This window comes from Geospiza fortis, unplaced genomic scaffold, assembly GCF_000277835.1.
Source record: "Geospiza fortis unplaced genomic scaffold, GeoFor_1.0 scaffold106, whole genome shotgun sequence".
In the NCBI taxonomy this organism is placed as follows: Eukaryota; Metazoa; Chordata; class Aves; order Passeriformes; family Thraupidae; genus Geospiza; species Geospiza fortis.
This window is the reverse complement of record NW_005054377.1, coordinates 429,066-449,657: the sequence shown is the minus strand read 5'-3', so window position 1 is coordinate 449,657 and position 20,592 is coordinate 429,066. Positions and strand designations below refer to the sequence as shown.

At 37.6% G+C, this 20,592-nt stretch overlaps 1 protein-coding gene across 3 annotated transcripts in view; it reads right to left on the bottom strand.

The window, feature by feature from the left end:
• The window catches only part of SUPT3H (SPT3 homolog, SAGA and STAGA complex component), a 254,162-nt gene that overhangs the window by 106,396 nt on the left and 127,174 nt on the right, over positions 1-20,592 (bottom strand). The gene's annotated exons all lie outside the window — the stretch shown is intronic.

Here is a 20,592-nt window from a genome sequence, read left to right as displayed (position 1 = left end):
AAAAGCTGTCCCTGGCAGCTCTGTGCAGCACTGCCCATATGAAATGAAAAGGGAATGAGGTTTTTTTCTTATGTTCTCAATGCCTCCCCTTCTGCCTCCTGAGCAGCCATGAGAGTGACAAGACTGGTGGGAGAAACCTGTTAGGTGTCTCCTCCTACACGGATGCTTTCCAATTAGCACTTATCTAGATCTTATTTATGGTTTTAAAGACATAGAAATATTCCTCTCCAAAGACAGTGAAATGCAGCCCAGAGGCACAGGGTAACTCATGGACTCACACAATCAATAAATCACAAAACCCAGTGCAAACCTCGGGAAATTGGTTCTGTCTCCATACATAGAGCACACAGCACCTTCCCATCAGCAAAGCAACAAAAATCAGAACATCTTTTCTTGTGATTTGTCATCCTATCCTGAGTATCCTGAGGGATTATCAGAACAGGCAGTGGAAGGCCAAGGATGAATTGTTCAAGACTTCAGCTAATTAATGGAAAGAAAAAGATGGTCAGTTGACAAGGGAAAAGAACCAGCTATTGTTCTGATGATGAAAGAAGCGCTTCAATAGGCAGGCAACTTGCCCCCACACTCCATTATAGCTCAAATAGTTTTGCTGGTGGTTCTTTTATAAGAATTCAATTGTTCCAAAGATATAGAACTTCCAAGGAAAAATAAAGCAAAAAAACCCTACCTTAAGAATTTAAAATCTGAGAATTTTCATGCAGGATTTTGAGACAAAACCAGTCTTTTCATCAGTCAACACTTGGTCAAGCATCTTGAGAGATCAGACTGCCAATCAATCCAGAAATAATGAGGAGGGACAATGGCCAATGGCAAAGAGGGTGAACATAATGGGGAATTGCATGACAGAGGAAAAAAAAGTGAAAAAAAACGGACAGTGGTGATGAAGCATGGCATATGGTTAATATCTTTCCTCTATTGGGGCCTGCACAGATTTTATTTTTAATTAAAAGCATTATTCATTTTAATTAGCACTCATGATTTATAAGTGATGCTATCTTTGAAAAATAGATAGAGCAATGACTCCAGACTATCCAGTTGGATTTATGTGTGATTTGGCTGCTATACAGTTCAGAAACAAAGAAATAAAAATGCCCTGTGAATGAAGAAATAAGGCAACCCATCCACAGCTAAAGTATAATATGAAAGTCATGTACAGAAACAAATACATTAATATTTTTATATTATTTTCAGCCTGACAATGAAGTTACAAAAGAGTGGAATCAGTCTAGTCCAGTTCCAAAAGATCTGATAAACAAAACCTGAACTTAAATTAATTCAGTTTTAACAGGTTTGTAACCTGTTAAATGGCATCTTTCAAGAAAAAAAAAATCATCCATTGACCCATGCTGTTAAATTCAGGGTTCTAATCCAAAATCAATTGTGCCTCAGCCAGCTTTCTATCAGCTGAGTCTTTTTTTTGGCAAAGACTCAACTCAAAATGAAGGGAATGCATTGGGGTGATAATTTGCTGCATGAGCACCTATAGGGTTGTTAAAATAAAGGTGCTGTGCCATATGCAGGTGTTCCAACATTCTTAAACAGTTCCTCCAGTATCCCCAATGCATTGCAATTTCAAAGTAAGCAAACCCAGCAACAGCAATTCTTCATCTCAAATTTGGTTTGGAGCCCCGTCTGGCAAACGGCTCTGATCCCGCTCTAAAGCACATCCTCCTGTTCAAGCGGCGATGATGGACTGCAAGGAGCTGCATTAAGGTCTCAGACAAGTAAATTACTCTGGCTTCAAACTGTCAAGTAAACTTTGCAGCTTTGTACTTCATAGACTACAGTTGGTGATAAAGACACAGAAACCCCAGGCTGCTGGTTTTGGCCATAAAAACGCCGACTGAAGTAATCACCCCGTACAGCATGTGATGAGGAATATCATTTACGCAGCAGAGACACACACTTGGCGAACTGATACACTTCCAAACACTCTGAAAATTGTTTTTCCTCACCTACCCCCAAAGTCCTTCCTTTGAAGCCTTCACAGGACAGGAATGTGAGACAATTTCAAACCCAAAATGCAATAACTATCTGATCACAACTTTGACAACTGTATTTTTTAAAAGTAAGTATCTGCTTACACTCCTGTTAGTGCATTCCAAAATTATGAGACCAGGTAAACCAAGCTAATAGAGGGATCTAGTGCTTAATCACAGCACAGGAAAGGCAGGATCTGGGGATGTGCAACTGCTTCCTCTCAGGCTACAAGACCAACTCTAAAGTCTTCATGCAACAACACAGGCAAAACCATTAAGCTTCCATTGAGCAAAAGAAATGATCACAAGACATTTTTTCTTAAGATACATTTAAAATAGAGCATTGTTTGTTCTCAGTTATTTAGTAAGCCACACTATCAGTGGCTGAAACATACATTCCCAAGTGGGATAGTGAGATAAACTCTGCAAATTTCAGTACCATGGCACAACACGTCTTTTTATTTTTCAAAAGATAAAACACCTCATTGCCTTTTCAGCATACAGATAAGATACAGACACCTCTCAGGATGGATAAGGTCACTAATTGATGAAATGGAAACTGTTCATGTTATGCTGCTCTAAAAGATGTTTTTGTGCTGATCCAGTCTCCTTGAATAAAAATAACTGCATATACATACCATAGTGTTTGTTCCACCAGCAGTTTTTATGAACTTGGGTAAAAACATTATAAAAGCAAGTACTCATACTGGATGAAACCGCTTTGGGTAGGAGTCTGCGTGTTAGAGATGAGAACTGCCCTTGGCCATTCAGCCTGCGTGGTATTTATGAGCAACACTTCATTTTCACAATCTTAGAACACTTACAATAAACAATAATGATAATAGTTTTCAAAACACTTGCTGAATTTCAAAATATTTTCCCAGAGAATAATGTTTGCCTCTCTCTGTTTTGATACGTGCCTTGGAGTCAAGCTGTTGCAGGGAACTGTGGAAAGGTAAGAATTTTTTGCTTATGATATTGAACAGTAAATCTTGAGTATTAGACTCTTAGATCTTTAAATAATATTTACTATTGTTATATGCATGGCTTTATAAGCTATTTTAGAAAGTAATTTAGAATATGAAGAAACTAGACAACCTTTTTCAGCTCAGCTCTGAAATTACAATTACATTCTCACTCTAACTGCATAAATAACACCTTTCTCTGTCAGTTCTGGGATGCACAAATCCTTCCTCTCCATAAAATTTACCAAGCTAATAAATACTGACCTAGAATCAGCAATTTTGGTATTTACTAGGGACTCTAAATTCATAAATCAACATAATACCTAAGTGGGCAGTACTACAATAATTTTATATATTCTATGTAACTATTTCACATAATATATTTAATGGCCAGAAACATTACACATTTAGCTGGCAAGTCTCTCCTTTAGCATTCAATAAATACCACACTTTTACATAAGAAAATGTATTTCAATCTGATGTTTATATTTTGACTGCACCTAAAATGTAGTTATTGTAGCATACTGCATCAATAAATGAACAATTATTTCTCAGTGGCATGTAAAATACATAGTGATGTCAGCAGCATTAAATTCTAGTGCCAAGGAGGGAAACAGTTAAATGTAGTTTAACTATAAAATTAATATTATACTAATTTTAATAAAAGGAAAAGATTTACCTTATTATTTTTAGTTCAGACATGCAGTCATGTGCATGGTAATTCAATACCCACTGTATAAAATCTGAGGTATAGAGAAGTTTTACAGATGTTTCTAATCAGCTTCCTTTGTTTAACATTAGAGCTAACCTCCAGAAGATACATACAAGCTGCACATCCTACAGGTAATGCTATCCAGATGGGATGTTTTCCCTGAACATCGTGCTCACTAACACAAGGAATAAGGAATAACATAAGGGATATGCTGTGAAGAAAAAGCATCTTGGCAAAGCATTTCTAATGTCATTTTGGATTCAGTGCCACGACACATCTTTTCCAGCTTGCCTGAAGTACTTCTTGTGGAAAACTCCCAAAACATACAGCATAAAAACGTCTTGGGTTCGGACAGCTTTATGTTGATTGCTGGGCTCTAGCAAATACTAAATACAGTAGTGATAGCATCTTAATTCTTAACCTCTTCCCTTGGTTAAATTGTACAACTTCCCAGCTGTTGGGTCTCTAGAATATTCCTGAAGACCTATCCTATACTGAATTTTCTCTGGATACATCAATTTGATCAGGAAGACACTTCTGCAACGAATGCTGCAAGTTTGTCTTTCTTGGAAACAAGGAATGAGCTTCCCTTGCCCGGATGCTCATTGGCAGGGAAGAGCAAAATATCCCAGTTCCTTAAATTCATTCTTCTCTCATGAGTTAATAGCAGTGACTAAGAGAGGAGGTCTCCAGCTGAGGCATCACAGTGAAGTGATTTTTCTGTTCGACCACTTGATGCATCTGCTGATCATCGTCACCTCAATGCCTCATCCTGGTACTGCTGACTTAGAAAGGGAAAAGCCTTGAAATTCCCAGAGAACTCTAAGGTGTTTGCAGGAGTGCACCCTGTAGCCCTTTTCTCTGGTGACCTGAGTGAAGGAAGAAAGCAAAATCTTCCTTCAGCCCTCCAGAGAGACAACTCAGGCAGGGACCATCATTTGTCCAGTGTAAGGACTTAGCCTACACCCAAAAACATCAAAGGAGCTCTCAAGTAGAACATTGAGGGGGTAATTGAGGCAGATTCCTGACATTCCACATAAATGCACACCCTCTCTTGTCAACCAGGACATAAAAGTATCTAATGCCAAATAATTTTTTTCAACTGCCCATGTGCCAAACATACTTGTAACCATCAGGCCAGGCTTGCACAGCAAAAAAAAAAAAAAAAAAAAAAAAGGAACGTGGGAGCACAGGAAAATCCTCTGACACAAATACATTTTCAAAGAACAACCAAGGACATAAGAAACTATATTTTCCACCAGGCAATCAGAGATCCTGGCATCACTGTAAGAACAGCTGTGTTCAGGGTGGCTGCAGAAAGATGTGGATATCTACAACAAGTATGCCATAGATCCCTTCCTTGAGTGCACGAAATTCCTGGTCTACAGTCAGCAAAACAGAAATGAGATCCACAATCCAGTGCTCCTAGGCTGACTCCTGCCTACCTTAGAGGGATCACATCCCTTGGCAGAACCTGGCTGGGAGTTCCAGCACATCTAACTACTAAGCACTAATAAACTAATTAAAGTGCTTCCTGCCCCTGAGAAAGGCAGCAACTCTTGCATATGAGCACAGCCCTCTCCTATACTTGTATTACTGAAGCATTTGGAAGTTTAATAAAAATTTGGATTTTAAATGGCTTGTGACAGGTTAAGATTAACATCCTCCTACTGCAATTGCTTAGAAGCAGGGAACTGGCAAGACACAGGCTATATTTCAACCAGACAGGCATGTTTCTACTGACAGTGACAGAAACATTTCCACAAAATAGCCTCCTGCTGTCTCCAGCACTAATGAAATGCACGGCATACAGCGGCAGAACGGCACTACATTTCCCTCAGAATATGAAATGCAAACTCTGCCTTAACCATCCTCCAGAAATCCACCAGAGCTACAACTTCTGTATAACATTAAGTCTTTGTTAAATTAACTGCTGGAGGGCCTAACAGCTCATAAAAAAAACCCCACCACCTCTAAAAAATACCCCCAAAATTATGTCATGAAGAACGACTTGAGATGGAAATCCAGTCAGACATAACTCCTACCCATCACTTGTGTGTATGGACAAAAAGGACTGCAGGCCTTGTAGTTGCAAGGAAGAGCAAAATAACTAATTAGATCTATGAACAAAGAATATCCCAATCCTGCTCCCCAAAAGAGGTGTTCGCACATTTTCACAATTGCAAGAATACAAATTTTACACACAAAATGGATAATGGTGAGGTGTAAATCTTTCACTTCCATGATCCTGAACTGCTGATTCAAACATACACAGTCCTGCAAGACAGTCTGAAGCAGCTTTGACAGCTTAGTTTTACTAGACCATAGTTATGCCAAAACATCCCAACGAGGGCATAGAGTGATTTGAGATTCTTAACTTGAAATTCTATTATCCTCAGAAACATTGAATTATACAGTCTGTCCCCTTTTCACTTAATTAATCATTTTTGCTATATATCTATTCTGTTTTTTTGTTATTTCTATCATACAGTCATATGCTACTGACATAGGTGAGTCATGAAACTGCAGTGTTTGCCACCATACAGTCACAAAAAAAGGACATTGTCACACCACCAGGCTGAGAGATGGCAAATGATAAACACACAAACAAAACATGCAATGTGGACAGTAACAGTCTCAAAAATTCAATTGGTATGAGCATTTTTGCAGATATCAAAAAAGATGGGAAGTTTAGGAGTTTAGGAACTGCAACTGGAATTTGGAAGAAGACGGTATTTGTTTCTGAAATTAAACGAAGTGCCTTCTCTTCATTAGAACATACAGGAGAGAATAAAGTTTACAATACTGACTTTATTCTAACAGGGAAGATTGAAATAATTTTTTTAATGGATGCCACCAACCCACCAGGAGTTGGATTTTCATGACCCTCGTGGGTCTCTCCCAACTCAGGATGTTCTAGAATTCTATGAAACAATATAGCAGAGAATTGTGACAAAAGATGCAAATGTGTAGCATTAATGCAACAAGTCCACTGTCTTTAAAGTTTGGGTGTTTCTTTTTTTTAATAAAGAACATTTGTTTTTCCCTTCAGAATTAAAATCACTGAATCACAGAATGGTTTGAGTTAGAAGGGATCTCTGGAAAAAAAATCCATCACTAAATTAGACTATAGATGGATATATCTAACGTTGAATTTGTTCACTTGGCCACATTTGGTTCTGTATTATAATAATGTAACAGAGCTAAACCTGCAAAACATTTAAAAACACTTTTTGTAAATAATGAAGTTCACCACTAATATGAATTAATTACCATTAAAAATGAATAAACAAAAACAGTCAAGCTTTTATGAGACCCTGCAGCTATAGCTGAAGCAATAGATTTATAAAATTTAAGCTGAATTTTTTAACCACGAATAATCACTATTAAGGATTATTTTGGATTAAATGCACATGTGAAATATATTAATACTTTAATCATGAGTGCTGGACAGAACCTCAAAAATAGGTATTTCTATTGGGAAAATCATATCCCTTGAAATAAACAATTTTGCATGTAAGTACTGAGCAATATTTCAGTGATCATACAGAAAAATAATAACACCAAAAGATGTATTCAACAGTCTCATTTTATGGCACTCACTAAGCATGAGGAAAACTCAGGTTCAACTTTACATTCTTCCAGCAAGTAGAAACTTGAATATTGGTCTCTCCTCTTCAGGGCTGTTGTTCTATACACAGGACTACCAGCTAGAAGAGATTCCTCTTCATCTCAGTAGATTTTTATACTTTCAAAAAATTAGCCCTTAGTTTTGTTCTTATTAAAAAAAATAAAGCAAATGTTGAAACCTCTACATTTTTCAAGGAAATGGAATTTTTATTTTCCAGACAAACACGGTAATTACAGAGACCTCTGAGCTGGACACGAACCCTGCAATGCTTGAGCAAGAGTCTGAATTTTAGTCTTGCAGTACTTGAGCTGAAAATCAGGCAGCATTTGAATCAAGTCTAAGAGGAACGTAATAGAAATGCCACCACCTCCTATTGTAACTGCTCCCATACTCACAGATTTGAAGGAGTTTCAAATGTATGGATAAATACTGGAAAAGTCCCAAAATGAACACAAAGGAAATTCAAGTCCTAAAAGCTATACTGGAGCAATCTGAAAGGCTTGCTTTAAACCTGTTAAAGGAAGGAAATTCACAGTTAAGACTGAAAATCCTGGCTGGGGCTCCAGCTTTCAAATATATACACTGCCTTGCAGAAACAAAAAGGGGTAGGCAAACTATACAAATCAAGACCACAGTGTCAGACTGGATTTCCAGTTTTAACAATGATTTGTGACATATTAGAGAACACTTTATTTCATTCTGTTTCCATAAAGATGTAGCTCTCAGATGGACAGGCCAAGAATAGTCAAACTAGCTGAGGGTTTACTATAGCAGCAAAAACACCACCTTACTTGGGTATTGAATGGATTTTTTGCTACAGGTCCATAAAAAATATGAAAAAAAATTAGAAGAAAGGAAGATAAAAACAAAGGAAGCAATACTTTCAGAAGGCACAGCACAAGATTTAACAGTAATTGCCCTTTCCAGTATAAATCACTTTGTTTTACTTCCCACAGCACTATCAATCATGACATTCTGTGCAAGTATTTTAAAGAAACTTCTGGTAGTTTACATCAAACTTTGATCAGGCAGTTACCCATAATTCTTCAAAAATGGATCTTAATTTAATAAGTAATTGTATATATACACATGGATACACACCCATTTATATGTATATATTTAACAACTTTCCTGAAAAAAGGCCAAAATTAGTTTGAGATCAGAGATATGGCTCAGATGACCTCTTGAGGCTCCTTCCAGCATAGTTCTTCCACAGTTCAGAATGGAAATTCCAGAGCAATCAGGGTAAAAAAATGTGTCATTAACCTAAAGGAAATGCTCAATTTATAACTGGCATGCCACAAGCTCAGTGTGTGGAGAGGCCAAGGATCAGCCTGGGTAGTGGGGACACAGAACCAGCAAAGTCCTAATAGAGGTGTTAGAGCCATTACACAATTTTTAGGATGTCATCGAGCTCACTTTTCCCCTGTGACCAGGAATGACAGTGAAATTCAGAACCAATGTGAGGATTAACCAGTTATTATTGCAAAGAGCTTTGAAGAAAACAGGTGCTGAGTAAAAATGCTGTGTATTAGTGGGATGACTAATAAAAATTACTCTTACAAGGAGTAAGAATCTAAACCAAGGAGGGTACCACAGAAATCCAAGACATCTGGGGAGGAGTATCAGTGTAATAAAATGAAAACAAACCAACCCGTGTTATTTGGCAATCCCACATGCAAACCACTTGAATTTTACACTTCTGGAACTTATGTCATCATTGAGCCTCCACCTTCCACTCTGAGAAAGCTGCAGTTTAGAGAACTAGTATTTTAAAGCATACATAAGGTGGCAATGGGGCAGCTATTCAAGAAAAAAACTATCCTATTTAGTCAAGTTGCTAACTGGGACACTGTTAAATTGTTTTACACCAAAAATGAATATGTGTCTTCCAGCATTTATAAGAGGGGATGTAGAAAATCACAAATACTCCTCAAGATTTCAGGAACCTTTGGTATAGTCAGAGACTGCAAGTGCATTGTGTATTAAACAAAGAAACGATCCATGCTTTTAAAGTATCATCCATAGCCCTCCATAAATCCCCAAACCCCTCCCATTAATGGTTACTGTGTGATTAATGTTTGTACTGGGCCATTTTAATTAGTGAAACAATTCAGAATTCTACCTTAAAAAGCAGCTTTGTGAAACTGCAGTAGTTGCAGAATATTTCACTCCTGGGCTTGATAAAACACTAAACCAGAAACTGCTTTCAAATAACTGCCTGCCACAGCACTTTTAGCCAACTTTTGCACCTGGTGCTGAGAGGAAAAGCCAAGTGAACTTTCACTCACTTGTTGCACGTCAGCTTCAATGCAATGTCTTTCTTCTGTTGTGTTTGGGTTTCTAAATGGAAGAGACAAGTAAGCTAAACTAGGAGCCAATCAATCCCTAAATTCTAAGAATGCAATAAAATTTGATACCAATAAATCTTTTCTTTTAACAGCCAAAAGAGATTAACAAAGGTATTTGAAATTTTATCCTCCTCTGTACTTTCAATAGGACGATTACCTGACAACCCTGTCGAATCAAACAGCAAAATTAAAAGAGACACAATTAAGCTTGTATACACAAGGAACAGGATATGCATTTATGCATATCCCTAGTAGGTCCTCCATTATATATTAGCCTTGATGTATTTTTCTTCCTCTTACAATAAAAGTTATTACACCTTTGGACTGTCAAATAAAAATCCAATTGGCTGAGACACGGACCGTCAATATAAAATAGCTTTGCACAGCTTCCCTCTTGCTACAACCAGTCAATTTTTTTCAGCTCTGTCATTAATTTGTTTCATTACTTGAGGAAAATCTACTCTGTCTTCTTTGTACTTTCATTTTGCATCAGTAAAGTGATCTATTTTTTTCCCAAATTTGGAACACTGATGTTGGCACAAGATCATCAAAGACAAAAATGGTAAACAACGTAAAAACACATTCAAGTATTAGATATGATAAAAAAGTAGTTGCTGAGTATTGTGAGAATGGTTGTTAGTAACAATATCTGCTGAGCATATTGAAGTTGATATACTGGCATCAGGCTGAGTGTCACTATACAAGTGCTCATTATTGATCTATATATAAGATATATATTTGCTTGCATGTTATGGTGCAGAGATGCCAGCATTCACATCCCCATGTGTATGATACTGTCCACAGAAGAAGCATTTGTCACAAGACTTTCTGTGTTACCATGAATTCTTTCCTAAAATGTAGAATCTGTCTCTTCCCTTTCTTCCCCATCTTGTGCTCTCCTTCACACACAGACACCAACAGCCCCATTCCACCTGTTCCATCATTATCCACTTAAGTTTCTCTGGCCTCATCTGAAATTCAATTTGGAAGTAACACATCTGCTGACTCTCACTCCATTTACTACTTCTTGATGACTTCTCTGTCATCAGCACTTAATGTCCTGTAAAGCTACTTCCCAAACTCATTCTCCAGATCAGACCTTCTGCAGGCTCCAACGCACCAGCCACAGCTTCTCTTTCAAACCCTTCTGCCTCTTATTTCAATTATTCCCATTCTCTTGCTACTGAACATTTTGAGAAAGTGTCATGGGAAGCTCTTCCAAACTCTTTTCCACTACAAGGTTGTTTTCATCTTCCTTTATCCCACTACTTTAAAGAACTCTTTGCTGAATCTCAGGCTTTGCATTCCTTATTCACAGCCTGGTTTCCACTTCAAGCTCCATAATTCTTCTGCTACAGGAGAGAAAATAAGCATTCCCACAAAGTAGCTCTTAGTTTTTGTTCCTGAACACCTTCTCTTGTCATAAATCTTTGGCCTTTTTCCCAACTCTGACCCACCTCAGTAGCTGCATCATATCCTGCCAACTGAGTTTTCAATTTTTCTTTGCTCTCTGGTACTTTCCCTCACTGTGTAAAGATGACCTCAGTCTATCCTCTCTTTTAAAGAAACTGTATCTCAATCCAGCCCCAAATCTTTTCCGATTTGTTTCTTTCTCTTCATCTATTAAAAGTTTTCAGCTAATGCACAGACTTCTAACTCTGTCTTGGATCAGCTCCAAGGTGACTTTTCATAAATCCCATCCCTTAAAACTGCTCATTTTTGGGACACTGTGTGCCTCTTCCTAGCCAGAAACCTGGGCCTGCAGGAAGTCTTTATTTTCTCTGACTTTTCTACTGTTTTTAACATTGTTAACATCTCCTTTTGCCATCAGAGAAATTGCTGTTTACCTCCTTTCCTCTTGCATTGCTTTAAGACTTCTGCCTTGGGGGAGTTCTCTCTTAGTTGGGAGTTCTGACTAAACATAGAAATCTACATCTGAGCTGGTCACCCAAGGCATAATTTATAGTCACTAGACAAAAATCACCCTTCTGGATCCAAATTCACCTCACCCCGAAAATAAATCACAGAAACCATAATTGGTTTGGGTTGGAAGGGGCCTTAAAGATCACCCAGTTCCAACACCTTGGCATGGGCAGGGAAACCTTTGACCATGCCAGGTGGCTCCAAGCCCTGTCCAACCTGGCCTTGGACACTTCCAGGGGTGGGACAGCCACAGCTTCTTAGGGCAGCCTGTGCCAGGGCCTCACCACCTTCACATTTAAATGCCTGAGAGAAGCCAAATAAATAGTATCCTACAAGTAACATTTCTCTCTATTGTCACTCATTATTTCTCCAATAAGTAGACTCTGATTCACAGGCATATCAACAATTGATAACCAATAATTTACTGAAATACCTCCTATGCCATGTGCCCACGCAGAGGTACAATGCCTTTACCCAAGATATAACAAAATGGGCAGCCTGGGCATGTAGTGACAGGACATGAGGCAATGGCTTTAAACAGATATATGTGGGTTTAAATTAGGTACTGGAAATAAAGTCTTTACTGTGAGAATGGTGAAGGACTGAAAAGGTGACTTTTTGGTGCATCTACCAGAAAAGTCTTAAACACAAAAAAGGAAGAATCCTCAAATTAAAGTGAAGTTTAATATGCATTTTCTGTGCCTGTATAGCTTTCATTTTTCTATGGAACATATGAGTTAAAAAAATAATTGATACTTTTGGATACAGTTGTACAAAATTCCTAATATATTACTTTACACAATGATAAGTTCTTCTGCCAACATAAAGCAAAATCTCAGGTAAAGCAGAGAGTTAATTTTACTCTCAGTTGTCATCTTTGTCAGGAATGGGTTACAGCCCATACTTGCTTTGCTCCGTTTATTTGCAAGTCTGAGATAAAAGACTGTTTGTGCAAGTTTTTGTGTGTAAGTTATTTTCTGTCTACTCAAGGACTGTGCAGCCATCAACACTCCTATCAGGTAGAACTCGTGGCTTGAAGATAAAAGAACACAGAAATAAAAAGCATCGACATCTCCCACAATTAAATAAATACTGATCTAAGGGTTTCTGCTTTTATCGCTGTTTTTCTTGGCCAGTGACACTTACAGACACAAAAGGGCTGCATTTGCCAAAACTAAAGCACTTAAATTTTAAGAAAACAGATTTTGCAGCGCTTCAAGAAGTAAAACAGCTTCTGCCAAGTTTTGCAGTACTCGCTCACTATTTGTATTTCCAAAATAAAATTGTTTTGAATGATGGTAACACCTCTGCCTTCAGCTACTGTCTCCTTTTCCAGAAGAACAGAACTGGAAGATGTTGGAAAAGGTGGAAAACTTCAGTATCAACAGCTGTCTATTAATAACCAAGTGCAGTATTAGAAACTCAGGACCTCTGAACACTAGGTGTCAGTGTAAGAAATGGAAAAATATCAAAAACCTGTTGTTTCCAATCAGGTGGATTAGCTAAGAAACCAGAAGCAGCTGTGACCACATTTCCTTGTAACTCCGTAACACTGTTAACAAGCCAATCTTCCTAAAAATTGTTATTCTGAAACTATCAGGTTTGCTTCAAATCAGATAAGGTGATCTAGAAATTACAATAAATTTGCTCTGTTAACCACTCTGAGATGACCTTTAAGGTTTATGAGTTACACTCCAAGACCATGCAGAGTTTTACACTACTCTTTTTCCACAACAGATATCCATAAATCAGTTTGTGTCTTTCGCAATTAAAAGTTTACAGGTTGCTTGCTTTTTTTCTTTTTTTTTTCCCCTCAGAATCAATGAAAAACTACATATCTATAACAGAAATACAGTTAATGCCTGAAGACACAGAGGTTGAGATGTCTCCACTTCACTTAAGAAGCCCAGATTTTAAATGCATGGCCAGAATTTTAAATAACTATGTTAGGACATGAAGAATCACATGCTTGAAGTGCCCATTTATCTCTCGTGACACATAAGATGATCCGGTGTCACTACCTCAGCTTTGTAGAAATATGTTCATCATATTTGTTTACTTTTATGTTTTACCATTGATACATTTCCGATACTTTTCATCTAATGTACTAAATTCTGTCAGAATCAGAATACTAGGCAAGATGGGTCTTTTTGTGCAGGATAGACTTTACACACATTTTCATATAATATTCTATTTATACCATACAGAGAAGTTAAAGAAAGAATGAAACCCTGAACATCAACTTTCCATTTGGTTTCTGGAGCTTGGAATGTAATTATGTTCCTCAAAATCATAATCAGAATATTGATTTACCATATTGAGCTCACCATATTGAGCAATATAAATCTAATGATTACTCTTAAATTCTTAAATTCTTGATTTGTTAGTAAGTGACATCAATAGAAGTAGGCAAAGACCCTGAACACTGCATCTGTACACTGACTGTCCCTGCTCATCTCAGCTCATCCAAGGCCTCAACAGCTGTTAATTTCTTCTATTCTCCTAAAATTTTACATAAAAATTAAATAAAGGATGTATCTGTGTTTTGGAAACATGGGTTGGGTTCAGCTTATCAACTGTTTCATAAGAGCCCCAGAAGCCAAGGGAATTGAATACATATATATTTAGGAATGCCACAGATTCCAAAGCCCCCACGAGTGAAATTTCATACCTACTTCATTCCTCTAGCCCAACAGCCTGAACAGGAATTTGATGTGTGAAGGGTGGTAAAAACAACCATATAAATATAGAGAGATATATTCCTATACATTTACAGTACACAAAAATCCATGACATCGTTATTAAAGGCCCAGTCTGATACAGAAAGCTAGGAAATACTGGGATTATTGCTGCCTGCACTACCTTCAGTCTTTATATTTTGTTACAACACAATCTTTAAGCACTGATGACTTCTTGTTTTCCATTTAATCTAGTCAATGCTTTGGATCTTTTTCTTCACTATTGAACATCCTAGTACAGCTTCATAGGTATAATTATTCATTTCTTTCTGTTTGAAAATTTAGGGTTCTAATAACAATATCTTAGTCTCTTTCCACTTGTAAGGTCAGTGAAGTTCATCACCGCTGGATGCTGAGCAGCATCTCTACATGACCAGGCAAAAAGCAGCAGCCCTCTATTAGAGCATATGCTGACCCTGCACAGAGATCCATGCGAAAAAAAAATCTGACCAAGTTACTAAACTCTCAGTCTCAAGAGAAAGCAGAGACAGAGCCCAGAACCCCTAACTGGGACTCCTGAATCATCTCCTGAAGTAAATTCTGTGCTTGGGAATAGATCTGAATATGGTGAGCAAGGGGCAGACAGTGTTTAAAGTAGAAAACTCAGGACATGTCTTTTCGTATAAATTACCATATAAATCTATCATATAAATCTAAATACTGGCCACATTTAAATGCTGCAATTGCACAGGGAACAATTAACCAGTTGCTAGATATAAAGCCCCATCTCTCTTTTTCCATCCTACATGAGGAAATACAGACAAACTTACAGTGCTGGTACCCAGTGAAATTTTTATACTACAGACTTATTTTCCATTTTGACTTCTTCCAGGGCAGGTGTGCCATGTGTTTGCTGCAAATGTATGCATGTTGTTTATTCAACTCTACAGCAAGAATAGAATGAATAAGGGAAGGATTTCTCCCAGATGGTTTTTGTGAACTCCCTTTATCCCATCCATGTAAACACACAGCATGTTCCAGCTTGCTGGGCTGTACATCCACCCTGTGACTTAGTACAAAATCTGAATGTTTAGTTAGCCAGAAGATTGTTTCCATCCTGTGATTCATTAGGTCCCTATGGTACCCTCGACTTCCTTTATTTTGTACAATCACAAATTATATTAGTTTGTCTTATTTTGATAACCCCTTTAATTAATGTCCTGCACAGGAAACTTTATAACTGTTTTAAAACAGACTCATAAAACAAGGACTTTTCCTGTTGCTGGGGTGGCATAAGTGACAGTTACACTTAGGGATATCAGTGGGCAATTCCTGCCCATGAAGGAGCTGCTTTCAATTCTTTCCTTCTTAAAAGCAACATCAGAAGTGTTACAATTATGTACATAAAGGTTACAAGTCGAACAGTTCCAAAATGTAGTAAATAAACCTGGAGCTGTGTGAGGTTACACATGTTAAATTGACCGATCTAGTTTGTGAACAAATAACGACTGTGATTTAATTTTAAAAACCCAAGAACCTCTACAAGCAAAAAACCTGTAAAGGACCAAGAAAGCGTTATGCTTGCTTCTGTCTAAATCCTCATTCTTCCTACTTGCCTCTCCCATTGTCATAGTCATTTTCTCTGGAAGGGCAAGTGAAGGTGACTATTCCCTTCTTCTTTTGTTTTAAACTGCAATAAAAAATAACAGCTGCAGGAATAATGCTAGGAAGAGAAGAAAGTACACCATGATCCAGAAAATATACAGCCCTTTGAAAACATAAAATTAATGCTGCTTATGATAAGTAACTGTATTTTGTATCAGTAAACTTATGCTTGTCTCTGTACTTTCACCATTCCTTCTCCTAGGAAAAGTGGCAAATGACTACCCAATCTTTACTAAACTCACTATAAAAAGCAATTTATTCCACAGGATGGATTTACCACAGATCTATTCAGGCACACTGCTGAATCTCTGCATCTCACTCTAAGTTTTCTACCTATGAATTACTGCTTCATTTTAAAATAATCTGCATATGCCAGTATAGACTATTCACCTGCTGACCTGCGCTTTGTGTTTTGGTTGAGACCAAAGGACTGATTCTGAATTAAATATTGTGTGGGTAAGAGAAAATTTATTTCAAATAGCAAAAACAACAACAAAAAAAAATTATCCATCTGTACACTCAAAGTGTTCATTTATACATATATATAACTCAGGACCCAAATCATGCTCCTACACAGGAAGCAAGAGTGGAATATTAGCAGCTTTAGGTATCAGCACAAGTTGTATGAAATTAAATACCATAGGAAGACAAAAGTAAATGACAAAAGAAATTCCAAAAAATATCATGTACAATATGATTTTGGGCAACTGAAGTTCCTTTTAGTTGACACTACTGAACTCTAAAAAAAGGCAATCAAATTGGTCTGACTTCAATCATTTGACATCAATCGGAGAGAACAGAGTCCATCTTCCAGCAGACACACATTGGCTGACAGGGAGCAAACCACAATTCTATTAACATGAATTCTACCATTCATGACTGTCTCCATAAGGACTTATCACACATTACAAAGAATTACAGCAGATAAAACATTTAAAGGGTGCAGTCCAAGGCTGTTGTGATGTGCTGTGGGCAAGCCTCTGAGCATCCACTCTTTTATGGACAGACAGGGCTACTTACCTGTATTTTTTGGTGTGCATATGGGTAATTTACCTATGCCTTTGTTAAACTCTGTCCTACTGCTTCCATTTTGTAGAAACAAATCTAATCCCTTCCCAAAAGCTATTTGATATCTCTGAAACAAAATGTAAAGGACTGAACTTTAAATCTAGTGCTACACTGAATAACCAAATTCTGTGAAAACAGGAGCCTGCACTACCCCTGCCATAGTGTGCCTAGAGAATAAACTGCTCATATCTCATTCTGATAACAAAAACCCAGCTAATACATTGTCAGCATAACGAAAGTGCATAGTGATTTTATCGTCCATTTGCCTTTGAATGTGACATCTGAAGCATGAACAAGGAGCTATGGCCCCATCAAGAGAAGATACTAATAATATTTAACTTTTAGTATTAGTCTAATAATATTACATTTTCTTATGAATCAGCCCAGAATGATAAAAATTTTGGAGAGAGCTGGTGAAGGTGAAGAGGGACTTTTTCTCTTTCATAAATATTATATAAAACAATTTCCAAGTTTTTTTATATCTGTCTATGTGCAAGATTTACGCTATTTTGATGGCAAACCTCTCAATGATAGTTTAATGATGAGCAAAAATGCCTATTCCATTCCTCTTAGTTATAGGTTTTTAATATACATTTGTCCTAAAGGAGGATTTCAAGTTCCCTTCCTAAGGGTCTAAATAGACATGAATAAGTTATTATAGAAGATGATCCTTCAAAAACTTCTTAGTGCACATGGAGATTGTACCAGATATGATGGAAGACTGAAACAGAAGAGGTCTTATTCCACTTCAAATGGTCAGTAATTGAAAGGCTTGTCCCCTTCTGATTAACACCTTTTGCATTTCCTGTTGAACTGTTTTTGCAGACACAACTTTCCTTGTATTACTTGTGCCTAACCATAAAGAAAACACAGCTCTGATTGGAACTTCTAGTCTTAGCCCGCATAAAGAAGTACAGTTTAGGGGTAACATGAAGGCATCTATAAATTCCTTAAACAATTACTGATAAATGAACATTTAGATCTGTTACCAAATACCATCAGTCGACAGTGAACTTGATTTCAAATTAAAGCTTAAATTCATTGTGCTTATCAAATACATTGTGCTTGACCAAAAAATGTACAGAACTTTCTAGTGTAGGGGCTTTATGATTTTCTTTTGCTTGATATACAAAAAACAAAAAGTTTAATAATTACAATATAAGCATAAAAAATTCAAACTCATGACACAAATATGATGGAATTTATCTCTCACCTTTCATGCCTATCTCCTAGATATTCAAACCTAAGCCAGCTGTCAAAGGATTAATTTCTTAGTCAGCTGAGAATACAAATTCCTAGATAGATACAAACCCATTCAACTCAGAAAGTAATTTTAGGATGAAATGAATCTTCCTCTGGAGATGCTCATTTCCTCCTATACATTTGCTATATACTTTTAGTAGAATTTTCCTTTATGCAAAGCAGTGTGCATGTTATGCAAAATACACCCAAAAATGGATCATAAAATGTGATGAAGACTCTTAAAAATCTGCTCTCCAGGAATTTGCCTTGTTAATGCACTCATCTGCTACAGCAGCCGGACTTCATGAAGTGCACAGTGGTTTCAAGCAGTGACTGTATAAATCTGCCCAAACCAGACCTTGATTTAATAGAGTTCAGATCAACTCTGAAAATAGGAAGCTGGAACTATAAAGCTGCAAGATATCAAAAGTTAACCAATCAAAGGTAATCGTGCTGGAAACTTATTTTTTAATGCAGAGGCTCAAACCTGGACTTAATCAACAAGAACAAGCTCTTCTTACAAATGCTTACTATGAAAGATGTGTGCAACGTGCCAGCTTTATTGCAGGTATAAAAGTAATTTCTACAGTTTCGCTTTATACCTGTATTATGGATGGAAAATGGACATGAATTAAACAAGAAACCATTAAATTACATAGTGAGAACTGCATAGTCCATTAACATGAGCAATATGACAAAATCCAGGTGGTAAGCAATAAATTTACTTCTGCAGTCAGCTTCATTTATAAAAATAGTATTTTTCTAGTACTGGGTAAATACCAGCAAAAACACCTACAAGTAAAGTGAAAATTTCACATATCTGCACAGAAGCTCAATAAGGATGTGCAATTGAGGATGACAAATGTGCAAAATTCCCTATCAGAAGCCCGGGGCATGTAAAACGCTCCTGATTTAAGAGTTCCGGCATGTGAATGTCAGAGGTCAAAGCAATGAGCTATTAAAGATACTTTCACTTCCTCAGGAATAAAGTGCTGTCTTGGGCTGGGAGGGGAAAGGTTAGAAAAGCTGTTTATCTGCCGCTCCATTCCCATTCTTCCTTCTGTCAGGAAATCCTACAAGCTCCGGCACCCCACGCAGGGTTAACCCTGGGTCACATCCAGCCCCCGAGTAAGTTGCCGGCTTTGATTAAAGTGCAAAGACCACATGGCCACAGGTTGCACTTTCTCAGCTGCAGGGTTTGGTAAAGCTCAGCTCAGCTCAGCTCAGCTCAGCTCAGTGGGACAGAACAGCCCAGACTCCAGCATGTTACTGCTGAGGGAAGAGCGAAGCCGCAGCCATAGGTTTGCATAAATTACAGGGGTCATTAACAAAGAGAAAATGTTACTTTGTCAGAGCTAAAGCTGGAATAAGAACTACAAATACATGCCCAGGACAGAGTGTTTAACCAGCAGGAAACCTACAGAGAGGGGAGAGACGTTGTCCCCTCTGAGGAGCCACAGGGCATGTTCAGGACAGCCCAAGAGGAGTGTAATAAGGAAAGAATCCACAAAGAAGCCAGGAGACTGTGGAGACAGGGATACACTGTTGGCCTGTAGAAGTATGAGCAGAAAGAAAGTGCCTGGAGCTAGAAGGGATGCCAAGGCATTTGCTGAGATGCAGGAAACTACTGAACGGCTGCTGGATTAGGTGCAAAACTGAAGGAAAACACCTGTTGCAGGCATACAGTGGGCAAGGGGAAGCCCGATTTTAGTGTATTTCTATTAAAAGCATAAATGTCTTATATGCATGAATATGTAGAAATATATATAAAATATATTTTTATACACACATAGATATTTATAATATGTGCTGTATCCCGTTCTGAATTTCATCATTTTACAGAAGTGTTTAGCTCGAGTTAATGTAGCACCAGAGCCTACCTTGAAACTTAAAAAGCCTCGTCATTGCTGAACGGGCTCATTAAAAAGAAGAGGTGTAGGAACTTGCAGCTCAAAGCTCTAGCTGATCCATGGACTCACCAGATGTAAATATTAGTTATAATATGTATTAGTATAAGCTATATACATTAGTTCCATATAATGTCCATTCCCACATGTGCTGGTAATTTCATTCTAATCACAGAATCATTAAGGTTGGAAAAGATCTCTCAGATGATCAAGTCCAACCATTAATCCAGCACTGCCAAGACCACCACTAAACCCTGTCCCTCAGTGTCACATCTACATGTCTTTTAAGGGCTATGATAAGAAAATCACACTTTTTATGAAGCCACAGGTGGCATATAAGATAACACATTTCTATACAAAGGTATAGTCATTTGTCAGATGGCAAATTCATGCCATGGTGTAAAATGCCATGACTTATTTCTTAAGAGGAGTTTTATTTACTAAAACATA